This window comes from Mus pahari, chromosome 4 (assembly GCF_900095145.1).
Source record: "Mus pahari chromosome 4, PAHARI_EIJ_v1.1, whole genome shotgun sequence".
NCBI classification, from domain to species: Eukaryota; Metazoa; Chordata; class Mammalia; order Rodentia; family Muridae; genus Mus; species Mus pahari.
This window is the reverse complement of record NC_034593.1, coordinates 60,323,691-60,339,794: the sequence shown is the minus strand read 5'-3', so window position 1 is coordinate 60,339,794 and position 16,104 is coordinate 60,323,691. Positions and strand designations below refer to the sequence as shown.

Here is a 16,104-nt window from a genome sequence, read left to right as displayed (position 1 = left end):
ACACACACACACACACACACACACACACACACACACACACACACAGACCACTATATACCAACTTAAGAGTACAAGAAATCTTCATCTTTATAGTTCATGCTTCCTTTTTGTTCTGATGGTCTTTGGCCCAAGAAACAGGAGAGTGACTAGGAGAGTATAGTAGAACACTCAGCTTCACACCGTGAGAGTATAGGAGAGTATAGTAGAACACTCAGCTTCACACAGTGAGTAAACACTCTGCCTACAGAAGAATCACTTTCTAGACAACATTTCGTGGACCCCTGGTTTTTTTCAAAACTTTTTCTTATTTTTTTTTAAATCAATCTTATGTATATGAGTGCTCTATCTGCCCAAATGCCAGAGGAGAGCATCAGATCCCATTATAGATGGTTGTGAGCCACCATGTGTTTGTTGGGAATTACCTCAGGACCTTCTAGAGAGCAGTGAGTGCTCTTAACCACTGGGCCTTCTCTCCAGGCCTGGATGGGTCTCTATGTTTAATCTACTTTCTTGAGGTGAAGAACAGGACCGCTGGTGTGAGATCCCCAGGGGCTGGGATGGTGTGAACTGGATGTGTTCATGTGGAGAAGGCATTGTCTACAGCATTCTTCCTCAGGCAGCTTTATTTTTGACTTGAGAAGATTCAAGCCCCCCGCGTTACGCCATTAAAAGTAAAACTCGTGTTTCCAGTAAAAATTCTGTAATTCTTATGCCAATGTTTAGACATAACTATTCAAATATTAAATACTAAGACACAACACCGTGGAGAAGTCCAACTCTGCCCCGTTATCATGTATGGACAACAAGCAAAGCAAACAGATGAGTGTGGGTAAATGAAAATCAATACACTTGAAAAGGCCTCTTTCATCCAATTGATTCAAGCTCAGTGGATAATAGCACAGCAGAGAGCGAGATGGTGTTAACGTGGCCTTGGTGCAAATCCCATTTACAGGAATTACAGTAAGCGAATCAAAGCATGCGGGGGGTTAATGGACCACAATGAACTCTTTCCTGTGGAGTTTTACAGATGTTTTTAATATAGTCTTATCACCATACTATTTGAACTTCAATGAGGCAAGATAACACTTTACGGTATGCATATTATTTTTCAAAATCTAGATTGCCAGAATAGCAAAATGTTATTTTGCATTAAGGAAGGCAGAGTGTTGGAGTTAGACGTTGGAAGGTCTTACTTCATAGAAGATGGAACCAGAGTTGCCAAAGTCATCATTTGTTACTCAAGGTGGCATAGCAACTTGTTGGCCTGGTTCCCTAGAATGCATATGATTGACAGGCCAGTGTTACCTCCTTTTTCTCTCTAAAAATCAGTCAGGGGGAGGAGGAATAAGCACACAGGCGGTGAGGGTTGAAACATCAGGAGAACGCATCAGCTGGTTGCTAGGCCGCCAAACTTTCAGAAATTCCAAGGGTAGAAATTGACCACATTTCTATAAAAGCAAAATTTGCAGAGAGCGCTAGTGGTATCCATGAGGACCGGTTAAATGATTATATCGCACTCATATACTAGATTATTATAGAGCTACTAATACATAAATTTAGTAATGAACCGACAATTCAAGTTACTCAAACGGTCCCATTGACTAAGAAGTACGTTTTAAGTTCCTTGTAGTTAAGCGTTAACCTGTGGTCCCAGTGGTCAGTTAACCTGAGTCAGATGGCTGGCCTGGAGTTTACAGCTCTTTGATGGCAATCTCCACAGCTACACCAACTACCATAACGGCTTTCCTTTGGAGACTTTACCTGGTGTGGTGTGGACAGAGTTGAATTCAGGGTTACTTCTGTGAGATGGTTCCTTGTTGAGCCAAAGCCACTTTGAGAGTGACATTCCCTATGCCACAGCAGTTGTCCAGACAAAAGCAGACAAAGGCACAGGGAGGAGGCAGAGTCTTAAAACATGTCGAAAGCATCTAGAGACTGCCTCTCGCGGCAGGCGAGGGTGTAGTGAGAAAGCATCTGTACAGAGCAGGCAGCCTTGCTTCACAGCCATGCGTGTGGTTCCAGGAGTCAGCAGGGAAGCTTGCAGCGTATGATGTGGTGCCCTGAATCAATTTTCTAAGACTGCCATGGTAAAGTGCACAGTCCTCATGTGACCCTCCTCTGTCTAAATCTCTTTGTGGAAAGACATTCCTGCACTTGGATTATAGTCCGATAACAGTCTGGCTTTAACTTAATTCTCCTTTGAAAGAACGCATGTGTAGGTGTAGCTACTGTGTCTGCCCTAGGGTTCATAGCTTCAAATCTTTCTGGTTTAGTTGTGTGAGCTAATGAATTATCTTTGCTTTGGGGGTTAGCCTTGATTTAATTTTGACTTAGTCATTTTCAAGAAAATATTCCTTTGCATATAGTTCTGTCCCATTTGTTAAATACAGTTATCACATAGTTCTAAAACAATTGGTTCAGATGTCAACCTTCCCTACTACAATGTATGCAAACTCCTCCAGGTGAAGGTTGTTGCTCTCATCCCTAATTCTGGCCCCTCAGGCTCTGACATGCACTCGGTAAAAAGTTAGCAATAATTGGCAAATGAATTTTAAAATTTACTAGTGGGAGCAAGACGTCTGCAAAAGTCTTTCCCGACTCCTTTTGATCATTTTAACTGTTTGGATTGGTAGTTTCTGGGCCATAACCCTAAGATGTCTGCAGTAGAAGTAGTGCGCCCTCACTTCAGCATCATTCCACCTTTGCAAGGCCCAGGAGATAAAGGATGGTAGCAGTGGCAAGCCGAGAGACTCTGTGGGGGTAAGGAACAGGAAAAAAGAGCAGACATGCCTGAACCTGTGCGTGCAGAGACCACATGCCCTCACTGAATGCTGCAGCATATAGCAAGAGACAAGGCGAAGCTTACTGTCATCTTCCCTCTGAATTGTCAAGTAGATGTGTGATTTTAGATGCCAAAATTTAGAACAAGGATGAAGAATGTAAGTATAGAAACAGGCGAAAGACTTCACTGAACCTCAGATGCTCGTGGAAAAGTGTTAAAGTGAGCTTGTAAAGAGCTCTTAGTTCCTCCTGCACTTCCCAGAGGAAATGTGGTTTCCCTGGGGCTGCCCCCTCCCTCTCTCTCCCTCTCTCTTCCCCTTCTTTCTCCCCTCTCTCTCCCTCCCCTCTCTCTCTCTCTCTGTGTGTGTGTGTGTGTGTGTGTGTTTGTGTGTGTGTGTCTGTCTGTCTGTCTGTCTCTGTCTCTGTCTCTCTCAATCAGATAAAAAAAAAAAAAAAGATGATTTTAAACTTCTCCTTTCTTAACTTTTGAACTCCTAAGGGTTAACAGGTTAACATTTGAGATCCCAAGGGTTAAACATTAATTCCCTAGAGGCATTTTGCCTTTCATTTATCAAGTTCAGATGTCGTAATCCATTCTTCTTCTTCGATGTATAAATTCCCTGAGTGATTATCTCTCTGTGCTTTCCACCAACGGTGAGCTTGGCTTCAGTCCAAGAACCTCTTTTACTACCTATTACAAGCAGCTATTACAACCATCCCAAACCATTAACTTAAAAAAAAAAAAAAGTTAGCTCCCTGTTAGGAGGTTAAACTAAATGTGTAACTTTCAACACATGTCTCTGTTTTCAGGAAGTTAAAGAAGAAACAGAGCCAGGAGGGACCAGCTGAGCCCTGAAACCCTCTGATGTCAGGCATGCTGGCTGGGTTTGTCTTCCTGGCCTGGGGAAGCTGGAGCTGTCAGGAGTGACTTAGGGATTGTGTATGAGCAGGAAGGGTGTCTGGTGGGTGGAGGACCTTTCTCAAGAGAGGGATAGACATGTTAGAGAGAGCTTGTTACCCAGACCTCAGAAAGGAGTTATTAGAGAGAACAAGAGGAATAAAAATGGAGCAACGTGAAGAGTCACCCAAATGGACACACTTTTCAGAAATCCGTCTGAGTCCATGGTATGGTATTTTAAGTTTCTTTTGGGTTATCTCTCCAGAACACTATAGCAATTTTCATACACATGTGAGATGAGGTGTGCTTTAATTTTTTGGCATGTTTATACACATGTGTGCATGGCTTATGTGTATGGGTTCACATGTGCATGCATTTGCATGTGCAGGGTGAGATGACAGACTTGGATGTTGTTTCTCAGGTCTCATCCACATGTGCATTGTGACAGGTTCTCTCACTGGCCTGGTTCTCAGCGATTAGCCTAGGGTAGGTGGACAGCAAGCTCTAAAACCTGAGGATGGAGTTTGGATCCCCAGTTACATATAAACAAAAGCTAGGTAGTCATCGTGACCTGACTGTAATTAGAACCTCAGAAATGCAGAGATGGGGGTTCGCAGAGCACACTGAACCAGCAAAAATAGCCGTGTTTTGTGAGCTCTGAGTTTGACTGAGACATCTTATCATAAAGCATAAAGCAGAAGAGAGATTATAATTCCTGACCTCAACTTCAGGGCTTCACATGAACACATACATACATGCACACACAGAGACTCTGCACATACACACACTGTATACACTAACACACATATACTCACTCATATAAATACTTATACACACAAACATACACACAGACTCTACACACACACTGTACTCATACAAACTATACGCTAACCCACACTCAAATACTCACACACACACACACACACACACACACACACACACACACACACCTGTACACAAAACACATTCACATAGTTGTACACCGCACATACCTACATACACAAAGAAAAAAAGAAGATGTTATGTAGTATTTATTAAAATACAGAGATTTTTCCTTAGGCCTGGCATACTTTAGTGCTGAATCAATATATAATGCATGCCATTTAAAATAGAATATTAATAAAACTAATCATTTTTTCTGTAGTTTCCTTCATTCTTCTCATTAAAGAATTTACAACTAAGATCTCTTGTTCATACAGTTCAACTTTGAAGCTTACCATAAAGTTCCCAGTATGTTGTACCAACGTTGTAATTTCCCCAGCCGCAAATGATCTAGCCATATCAAGGCACCATTTGCCCATGGTCTATCTGTCTGCTTGTCTATCATTCTATCTGATAAAAAAGAGAAACAGTAAAAAGTTACCAAGAATGGGCAAGACAAAGATAGGTACCATCTTTGTTTACCAAGTCATCTCTTCATACAGTTAGCATGCATCATTAGCACAACACAGAATACATTCTAATTTGCTGATAATTATCTCCAATTAGATTAGCCATCATTCTTGGAAATACCTTAATTATTAAAGCAGCATTCCTTAATGAGAAAGTTGAGCTAATTACAAGCATGATCATCAGTATCCATATCCAGCTTTTCTGGTAAAAATAATATAAAAACGAATATACAAGAAAGTAGTGATTCCTACAAGTTTTTTTGTCATAAAGTTTTATTTAAAATTTTTTTTATCAAATTTGTATGGATGGGTTTTATTTTGCCACTTGAATTGTATAGAATTCACCGAGTAAATACGTACTGTGAGGGTGATGTAGTACTGTGAGGGTGATGTAGTACTGTGAGGAGGATGTAGTTCTGTGAGGATGATGTAGTACTGTGAGGAGGATGTAGTACTGTGAGGATGATGTAGTATTTTGAGGATGACGTAGTTCTGTGAGGGTGATGTAGTACTGTGAGGGTGATGTAGTACTGTGAGGATGACGTAGCGGCCGCAATCCTTCTTGTCATGCTAGTACGTTTCTAATAATCTTTAAATAAAATTTACACATTTTCCTGCTTAGTTATATGAAGATTTCCACCTATCGATTGATATATTCCGTTTTCTCACTCTCCCACTTTCAAGGTCAGGGTCTATGCAAATCTGACAAAGTGGTTTTGTATAGAAAAATGCCCATCAGGATCTTAATTTTTTTTTTTTTATGAAGTGGGACATTCCACTCTATTTAACTGCTTTCCTGACAACTTGGCAGGTATTTTCTGAGCTCTTCTGCCCTCCACTGTGCTCTAAACAATTTATATAACTAGGTAGATGTAGCGATATGTCTATGCCTGTGAGGTGAGTGTAAGGTTTAGATTTCTTGAATGATCTTTTTTCCCCTCTATGAAGGAATTCTTCTAGGGTATAAGGCACCTAGTCAGCTCTAAATTTTGCTCATCTTTCCAAATCAAAATGTGAAAACTCCTTGTAGCTGTATAAATGAGAAGATCAATCTATCTGATTTTCTTTAAAATGAAGCCCATTATTCTCTCTCATCATTTTCTCAACACAAAATAGAAAAAAAAAAAAAAACCAAGACACCTTTATTTGTTATGTTAAACAGTTTCTGAAAGTCTCACTGTATTCGTCTGAGACCCAAACCGTGAGGGGACATCCCTGGAACCCAGTCACTGCTCATCCACCCAGCTCCTGAGGCGGGAGGAAGAGTGAGCCTCGGAGAGAAGGTGATCAGTCATCTCAAACTGGAACCGAAACCATCTGATCAGAGTGAAAAATCCCATTACGTTATTTTATTAGGTTGAAGCTCATCTGAGTGTCCATTTCAGAGAGACTTGATACGGTTCAGTTGGCTCAGAGGATCGTCAGTGTCACAGAGGACAACCTCGTCCCTCAGGCCATTCAAATCCTTCAGGGTGTAGGTATTTCCGCCTTTCACCAACCTAGGATAGCTCGCACCCAGCCTACTTCCTGCTATTCTTCTTGTTGGTATGCTAGATTTTCAATACCTGAAAATTTTAACTGAAAGGAAGGACATGTTTTGCATATTTCATTTCACCATGGCTACTGTGGATGTTGATATGGTGGCCTGGAGTGGGAAAGAGAATGTCCACACAGCGTGCCTTCCTACTTCTTCGCTTTGTCCCATCTCTCCTCACCTTATGGATTGGAAGGTCTTCCACCCTCATGTATTTCCTCTCCACCCTGTCCCCAAGATGTCTACAAAAATTATTTACTCTCTTCTAGACCGTTTTTCAGGATAATGAAATGGGCAATTAAAGTTTATCATGTCTGGCAGTTTGGTCTCTTCACCGTGCCTGCATCTCTTGGTTGAGCAGAATTTTCAGCGAGACAGTACAACACACTCTAGATATCAAATCAGAGCCGTAGTCATTTGGATTAGGCTTAGTGTTACTAGTGCAGCACACTGACAAGTATCTTGACCTTGCTGACTGAACTCAGATTCAACATCTATGAAATAGGTTCCTCCCACTACAGGACCATCCTCCTCTGTTAAGCCTTTCTTTATCTCTTAGTTGTCCTGGGACTCTGGCTAGATTTCTATACATTGTAAGACATGTATAATTCCTTAGTGTTTTGGAAACCGTAAGACATAATGCTATATACCACTGTCCTGTGTTGTCTGTCTTCCCTGGACATCCGTAGGTAGAATCTGTCTGATTCTGCTCTGTGTAGACCTAGTCTTCCAAGCATACATAAAGTGTAATGAGAAGTCCTGGCCCAAGATTCCCCCGCAAAGACATGTCCACCTACTCTCCAGAGACATATCTACCTTCTCTAGGCAGCATCCTAGTCTAGTGAAAGTCCTTATAAAAACCAGTCCAGGCTAGAGGAGAAAAATATATTTTAACCATGCAATTACCCTCCTCCAGAAATTAAAGGACATCTATACAAGGCATTTACAAAAAATAATCTACTGATTCTTGAAAAAAATGACAAGGAAATACTTAAATTCATTTCTCCCCATTTTTCTCTTCAAATAAAGTGCCAAGCACTTTGGTCTTAGTTGGTGGAGTCCTGTGCTGAGCGTTATATCTTGTTATATAGTTACAGGAAGGAGGAAGAGGTTTCGTTCTTAAACTGTATAAATTAGAACATTTCTGAATAGTAATAGTAAAATCGTAAAGTGTTTTCTACTTAACTCTTGACTCACCAGCTAAAGTACTGTGTCAATTCTGTGCCTGCTGTCACATGGTGGCAGAAGCCTGTACTCCATTCTTCTCTGTCTCCACATCATGGTCTGAATTTAGATTAAAATTACCAACTTCTATCGGTTTCAATTTCTTTGTGAGTAAACTAAGAATTTTGGGCTTTCAGGCCCCTTCTGCCATCATCTCTAGTTTTCTCTTAAATCATTCAAACATGGGAAAATCTAAGACTTCTTGGCTACCAAGTGTCCAAATTTATAGATATACAAAAATGAATACAAACTAAAAGGTAGCTCGTATGATTACAGAAATTTTCTTTTGTTTTAAAGAAAGAAGCACATTCATTATCTTTAACTACAGGACCTCTGTTCGACTCTCAAACTCAGGGATAAAATATGTACAATCAGTCAGTACTTAGGGACACCCAGATCTTGGTCCTTGTCCTCTTTTTCCTGAATGTTACCCAAGATTGCATGACTCTGTCCATTCAGGTTGTTGTTTTAAATGAGTTTCCTTAGGATCTGGCTTAGCAGCAGATAGCACAGTGCTTCTAAGGAATCCTTGCTGTAGATTCCATCAACTGCATCTAAGACAGATGAGAGGCAAACAGCTACTGGTCCTTCTTGCCCTTAGCATAGAATACCTGCATAATTGGCTTTCAGTTTTGGCCAATCATTGGTTTCACACGAGCCTTCTATAAGAAAATAATCCTGACAATTACAATTCAGGTTCCATTGTGTCATAATCCTTTGAGAGGTGAGTGTTCATTCACACTTGTCCTTTAAGCTATAAATCTTAAGATGTCAATGCCAGCCAATGATGAGAATCATTTACTGTCCTTGAATCTTCCAAGAACAGAATGAGAAGAAATAGGATGGGGATTCCAAGATAAGAAGTTACAGACTTAAGGCAAAGAGACTTGGAATTGTAAAGTTCTGAAAATACCATGCCCTGTCTGGGATGCTGGGCCAGGGAGACAGAGGAGAAAGAGGATGGGTCTGAATAAGCACCCTGAGATGGAGGGCAGGTAGAACACTCTGGAACAGCATCATGTGTTCATCAGTGCAAAGTGCCAACTAAGTCTGTGCGCATCACTGCGGAGCGCTCGAGAGTCTAATGGTGAGCAAGACTTGGATGAGGAGAAGCCTGTGCGCCTCTTCTTAGCTCAGCCCTTAGCTGAATGCTTATAATGAGATCCTGGCTTATGGAGAGAATGAAGAGAAGTAGTTTAAAATCTTATCACCATCAAAAGAGTAGGATTTTTGCAAAGTTGAGTATGTTTTTTTTTTTTTTACATTTCCAAATTAAAAATGATTTTGATTCAGAAAATGCTTCAAAATTGTGACAGAGGATGAGTTTCCAGGAGCTCATTGTGTTGAAGGAGAGAATGGAGTTGATTTGATGGTGGATTTATATATAGTGAGCACCACTCTTCTATTCTGATGTGTCCATTTGAGAAGGTGTTGGGGACAGTGGCTAAAGGAGATTAGCACATGACAGTTTACCACCATAAATAAAAAACATGTATCTAGAGTATATGTCTTATGAAAATGAACTCCTTTGTCCTGGGTCCAACTCTGTCTCAAAAGCCTTAGCTACCATGGAGACACAGCACATGGTACTTATGGGAGCCTGCAGTCAGTTGATTTATGGTGCTTAGATTCAGGCCGTAGAACCCACTGATGAAACACTGCTCATTTCGTATGCCTCGCAGCATCACTTAATTGTGAATTTATGGTATGAATCCCTTGCTGTGATTTTTTTTTCCTGTCAATCAAAACCATGGTCATGTGGAACATTCCTGAATTCAGGGCACTCTATTAGCACAGGGAGGGCAAGGGCACATCTAAATTAAGTAAAGCGATTCATTGAACTGGAAACCTTGAACTGTTCATTAAAAAACGAGTCTCTTTTTGCCAATAAGAAAGATGTAAAAGCTCTCTCTAAGAGACGCTGATTCTCTGTGATCATCAGGGCAGTCTTCCCCACTCACAATGCTGCAGAGCCCAGTAATCCCACATGGTTTCTCCGCATGTTTCTTTTTTTTGTTTTGACCACAGAGATGTTTTCTTACGCACCCCGAATCCTTCCTTCTCCCCCCATCTCTCTCCTCCTCTCAATCTCATTTTTTTTTTCCATCATTTCCATTCCACGGGCAACACCTTCTTTCTAAGATTGGTAGGCCCCATCAGTTTTTACAAGATTAGACCAAGGACCATGGCTATTTCTTGCTCAAAGCTAACACCTCTGTGGCTTTGAACAAATCACTTTGAACCAATAGCAGTTTGAAATGTAGCTATCTCCATAACGAATGAAAGACTTAAATTTCATTTAGTATCCGTGTACTTATTTTTCACTTTATTAAACGGAAAAAAATGGCAGGCAGAGTGCCTTTTCCAGGTAGTGAAAATATCTTGAGAAGCACTATAATAGCTGAAAAGAATTCTTACTCCTATTATTAAAGTACTTTTCTTCATTATTGTAATGTCTTTGGGCCTGTTGGCATCCCAAGCTTCATTTGCAAAGACACAATTAAATGACTATTGACTTCATTTTTCTGTATCTGTAATAAAAAGGGGAGGACAAAGAGGAGCAGAACTTTGCTCCTTGTGGAGGAAACCTCCACTTTTCTTCAACATTTATTATCTGTCCCCCCGCTGGAGTTTACTGCCTTACAAATGGCTTTGGTTCAGCTTGCAGGCTTACGTCCTTATCCAAGATCTACACGCCATTTTACAAATGGAGTCAAGAGAGGTACATTAGATTAAATATTGATTTAGCTGTAAATCCATCCTTCTAACATTTGGGTAAAGCAGAAGGCCATCAGGTTACCAGCAGGGAAGGCTGGGTTTGTGGATGATTAAAGCAGGGTGTGGCAGAGTCAAGGGCACCTGCCACCCAGAAGGGTGATCTCTGGCACCTCCGTGAGACACACAAAGACAAGCTGTGCTTTGATTGTTGCTCTTCCCCCCCCCCCCCCAATTTCAATAGCCCTTTGGAAACTTGAGTTAAACAATTTGCTGTTTTGTAAGTAGGTAGGGAAGGACATTGGAAAGACTGTATAGGAAGTTGGGATGCCAAGATCTACTTCCTGTCTCTCTTGCTGACAGTTCAAAGTAGTTCTTTGGAGACAACTGTCCCCTTCCGCACCACTCCACATTATCCTGAGGACCACAGTACTACAAAAGGAGATGAGCCTATGCTATGAAGTGTCACTGTCTATAACACGGTGTGGCATGGCTGCCCTGTAAAATGATGGTCTTACTTCTCTTTTATTTCTATTCCCCTTGTTCACTATCAAGAAGCATGTGCTGCAAAGGTGGCTTCTCTTGGTTTGTTGGACATGCATTCAAATTTATTCTCTATAGCAAATCCTTCTGGAGGGCGAGGCAGAGTCTCACAATAGTGCTCTGGCTGGCCAGGAGTTCTCTATGTAGACCAGCGAGTCCCTGAACCTTGTGGTAATTGTCCTGCCTCTGTCTCCTAGGTGCTGGGATTAGAAATATGCATCACTGCACCCAGCTTCTGTAGCAACGTTTAAAATGATACAATTTAGTCAACACACAGCAGTCTCATCAGACACATGCTGCCCACTACAACTGAAGCAGGAAGATTAGCAGGAACAGTGTGAAAAGATTGCCAATCCTTTACATATTCATGAAGATGTTTAACCCTCACGGTGACACAATGATGATTCAATGTAAGGGCAACATGCTTATTCTTACTGAAAAGGAAGAAACCAAGGATCAAAGACATTACACATGCCCTGAACAGTTATACTGAGGAGGATTCTGAGACATGGCAGCGCTAGAAAAAGGGTCTGGGCCATGGTTCAAACCCAAGGTCTGACTAGTATTTGGTCTGGTGGCACTGTTCGTTTAGAAATCCCAGCGTTTCAGATACTCTGGAATTTGAACAGCCATTTCCCCATCATTTCTGCCTTTCTGATTCCTTGTTTCTGGATAATACAAACATTTAAGCTTATGAAGGCATTTGCTTTCACGATTCTTACTGTCGGCCAGATTACTGGGAATGTGCTGAAATGAAACTAAGTCATTTTATATGTGTATAGCCTCATGGCTCTTCAGTTCCCAGGCAACTCTCCTGCTATTCAGCCATTTAGTCAGACCAACAAGGTCCTACCTACATGACGCTTGCCCGGCCATTCTTCAAGAAGTGAATTAGTTCTGTATCTTAAAAACAAACAAACCCTTAATCATTGATAAATAATTATAGTATAGGTAAAGCCTTGATAAGTAAGTGGTGGTTCAGTTTAGGATTTTCCTTATTTAATGTGATGTAAAACCAAGACACATTCCAGTGAAATCTCACATTGAATTTATTTATCTATTTTCTGAAGCACTAGGAATTGAATGGGTTTTTAATTAGGTTTTTTTTCTAGGCTAGAGACACATGGTGTGATATTCCTTCTCCATGCTGGGCAGCAGCAATGAGCTAAGTTTCTCAGTCAGTCAGGCTATCACCAGGGTAACTGATGGATGCTGTACAGTGTGCTGTGCTGCTAAACTAGGATCTTAAAGACATCCTGCCTGGTAATGTGCATATCAAATGTCTTTTCAAATTACAGTGAATTTACTGGGAAACAATCCATTTAAGCTAAAGAACATCTATGTTTATTAATATGCTGTTAATTATTGTTTTAATCTATACTGTTAAATAACATCTAACTTCATATATTGTACATGTGTTTTGTATGAATCAATTTTTACTTGCCTATTTTATAGTTACATACATATATGGATATGTACACGTATCTTATGTGCAGGCTATATGAAACAGTGATCTATATTTTTGTGTCTCCTTCATATTTAGGACTTATGGTATATTCTTACAATAAATATTCTTACAAATGGTTAAGGAATAGATAACTTAAGGACCCAAAATATGTAAGATGATATACTGTGTTCAGTATTATCTAGGTATTTTCTGGACGTATTATTCATGATCACTGAACCCCAAATTAACAGGTAGAGACTTCAGTGTGCCAGGAATTTTGTACAGGAGACTTTACAGCCTCTTTGAAAAGACATTCTGATTTCACCAGAATTTCTATATCTTTACCTAGAATGGTTTTCAAAATGTTTTCCTGATGGCACTAAATAACGTAGCCATGATTTCTCATTTATTAAGCTTCTATCAAAGCCCAAGAGGTTCTATTGGATTTTCTTTTTTAATAGTGTGTATGTATGTGGGGTGTACATGTGAGTGTGTATGACAGTGGAGGCCAGAGGCACCAGGTCAGCCTGCAGTTAGAGTGACAGGCGGTTGAGAGCCATCCAAAGTGGGTGCAGGGAACTGAAGTTGGGCCCTTTGCAAGAGCAGGATGTGCTCCTAATTGTGGAGCTGCCTCTCTGGTCCAAAGGGGACTACGGATTTTACCAAATCATGTCCTTCTATTTCCACAGTAGGTCTGTTTTACTTTACTAATGAGGAGGCTGAGACAAGAGTTGGGACCTCACTGAAGTCACTCATAGCATCTTTAACGCCAGTGCTTAACAAACAAATCAACAAACCCTTCAGGTGGCTAGCAGAGTCCAGCACTCAAGTGTCAAAACTAGATTGATGATGTTAATGTGGAAACTGAGAAACTTACTCCTATGCATCTTTATTTATTCTCTGTTCCCAGCATGTCTTGTTTTGTTCTCTTTTGACACATACAGAAGCAATGGAAAGTGGCCTGAACAAGTATTTGATCACAGGAACTCTTGCTCATGTACAGTTCTGAACAACAGAGCCACAGATAGGCTATGTTACTCTCCTCTGAACGACACCATTATTTTCTATCATCTCAACATGATCAGTGAACTTTTTAACTTCCTTGCATGCTTCTAATTGCTAACGGGAGGGCCAGGACTCTAGGTTCCTTGTTGACCGAGGCAGGAGGATTTTGAGTTTGAGCAAGCCTGGGTTACATAGCAAGACTCTATGAAGAAGAAAGGGATGACGAGAGTGAGATGGAAGAAGAGGGAGGAACGAGAAAGAGAAGGAAGGATGGGACGAGGGAATGGAGGACAGGGCTAGAGTCACAGACAGGGAACTATAACTTAGTTGCACTTTTGTGGGGGAGACATGTTTGCAGTCATCCATGACCGTTTCTATCTTTGTTTAAATGCACACAAGGCAACACCCCCTATATTACAGTAAATATTGTTCTGTTCTATGTTATCTGTTCCTCATAAGGAGTGTCCTGCTAAACACTAAGACATATGACCCACTAGGCTTTATTGGGAGATATCATTGCAACAGTGTTAGTAGTGTGTGTGTGTGTGTGTGTGTGTGTGTGTGTGTGTGTGTGTGTGAGAGAGAGAGAGAGAGAGAGAGAGACAGAGACAGAGACAGAGACAGAGACAGAGACAGAGACAGAGAGACACAGAGAGAGAGAGAATATTTGTGTGTTAGTGTGTTTGAGTGTGCGTATGGGAGAGTATGTGTGCGTATGTGTATATGTGTGTAAGTGTATGTGTGTGATTGTGTTAGTGTGTATGTATCTGTGTTTGAGTGTATGCGTATGAGTATGCATATGTGTGAGTATGCTTATATGTGTGAGTAAATGTGTGAGTGTATATGTTTGTATGTGAGTATGTATGTGTGTGTATGTGTGTGAGTGTGTATATATGAGAGTATATGTGTATATATGTGTGTGAGTGAGTGTGTGTATGGGTATGTGAGTATGCATGTGTGTATAAGTGCATATGTGTCTGTGAGTATGTGTGAGTGTATGTGTGTGTTTTTATATGTGTGAGAGTATAGATGTGTGTGAGTGTTTTTATATATGTGAGAGAATGAATGTGAGTATGAGTGAGTGTGTTTGTGAGTGTATGTGTGTGTTTTTATATGTGTGAGAGTATAGATGTGTGTGAGTGTTTTTATATATGTGAGAGAATGAATGTGAGTATGAGTGAGTGTGTTTGTGAGTGTATGTGTGTGTGTGAATGTATGTGTATGTATGTGAGTGTATATGTATGTGAGTATGTATGTGTATATATGTGAGCGTGTGTGAGTGTATATGTTTATGGATGTATGTGTGTGTACGTGAGTGTATATGTATATGAGTGTGTATGTGTGTGCTTATGGTGTGAGTACAGATGTGTGTGTATGTGAATGTGTATGTACGTATGAGTATGTGTATGTGTGTGTGAGAGAGTGTGTATTTGACTGGGGGTATGTAAGTATGCATGAGTGTGTGTGTGAGAGTGTGTGTATATATGTGCTGTAGTAAAATTTTTTGCTTTGATACAAAAAGGTGGTGGATAGGACATTTATCCAGTTGAAAGAATCTGACCATCAAGTTGAAAGACTCTTCATGTGCCTGGTGGGTTAGCTGGAAGCCACTGGTGCAGAACAAACATACCCGGAGTCTAATATTTAAGAGTTTTCACAATTTCAGTCCTAAAGGATTTCTTAGATTACCCCTAACTCCCTACCTGCACACCGGAAGATCATGTTGTTTCCCTCTGAATTTTGCCCTTTGCTCCCCAATCTCTGTGTGTTCTTTGTTTCCTGCCTTCTGCACCTGTGGTGACTCTATTGCCTCTACATGGAATGTCCACCCTTCCTGACTCTGAATGTACAAGCCGATTTCTGTCTTCCCTTGGGACCCTCCTTTCTCACCTAGAATCCATTTGCTCTTACTCCGTGTGTGACTTACTCTGCCTCTCTTCATTCATTTGTCGCATTAAGACACACCTCAATTCCTGTCTTAGAATGCAAGATTATAGTGCTTTAAAAATAGGATTCATGAATGAATATCAGCCGTGAGTGTTTCCCTCAGAGAGATTCAACTCTCACCAACTAATACAGTGGAAATGTCTTTAAAGCAATGCATTGTCTTTTCGGATGTGGTGATCATTAATATTCCCAGCTCGTTTTGTGTCAGGTGTTGCTTTCACCCCATCATTTCCTCCTGGCGTATCCAAGGGGATTCCCCTCGGGTGATTCTTGTGCTATATCCATGGTTTCTCAAGCACATCCTCTGATTCTGTGTCTACAGATGTGATCTGCTCCACATGTGCAAAATAGGCTGGAAGTACTGATTTCCTTAGGAGGGACTGTCAACAAGTGACCAGTTGCATAAATGTTTCATCTTTCTTTTCTGTCAGTGATTCAGTGATAGCATTCTTTTTTGGTTTTTTTTTTTTTCTATTAGTTAATTTCTTTTTTCTTTCTTTTTCTCTTTAGATATTTTCATCATTTACATTCCAAGTACTATCCCCAAAGTCCCCTATACCCTCCCCCAACCCTTCTCCCCTACCCACCCACTCCCACTACTTGGACCTGGCCTTCCCCT

General features: G+C 40.7%; 1 protein-coding gene and 1 long non-coding RNA gene across 2 annotated transcripts in view; both read right to left on the bottom strand.

The window, feature by feature from the left end:
* Window positions 1-16,104, bottom strand: part of LOC110319747 (IQCJ-SCHIP1 readthrough transcript protein) — a 719,522-nt gene that overhangs the window by 412,027 nt on the left and 291,391 nt on the right. The window lies entirely within an intron of this gene.
* The window catches only part of LOC115063815, a 50,140-nt gene that overhangs the window by 27,575 nt on the left and 6,461 nt on the right, over window positions 1-16,104 (bottom strand). The window contains exon 3 of the long non-coding RNA XR_003843677.1: window positions 4,897-5,011. This is a non-coding gene — a long non-coding RNA (uncharacterized LOC115063815). The remainder of the gene's footprint in view (window positions 1-4,896; window positions 5,012-16,104) is intronic.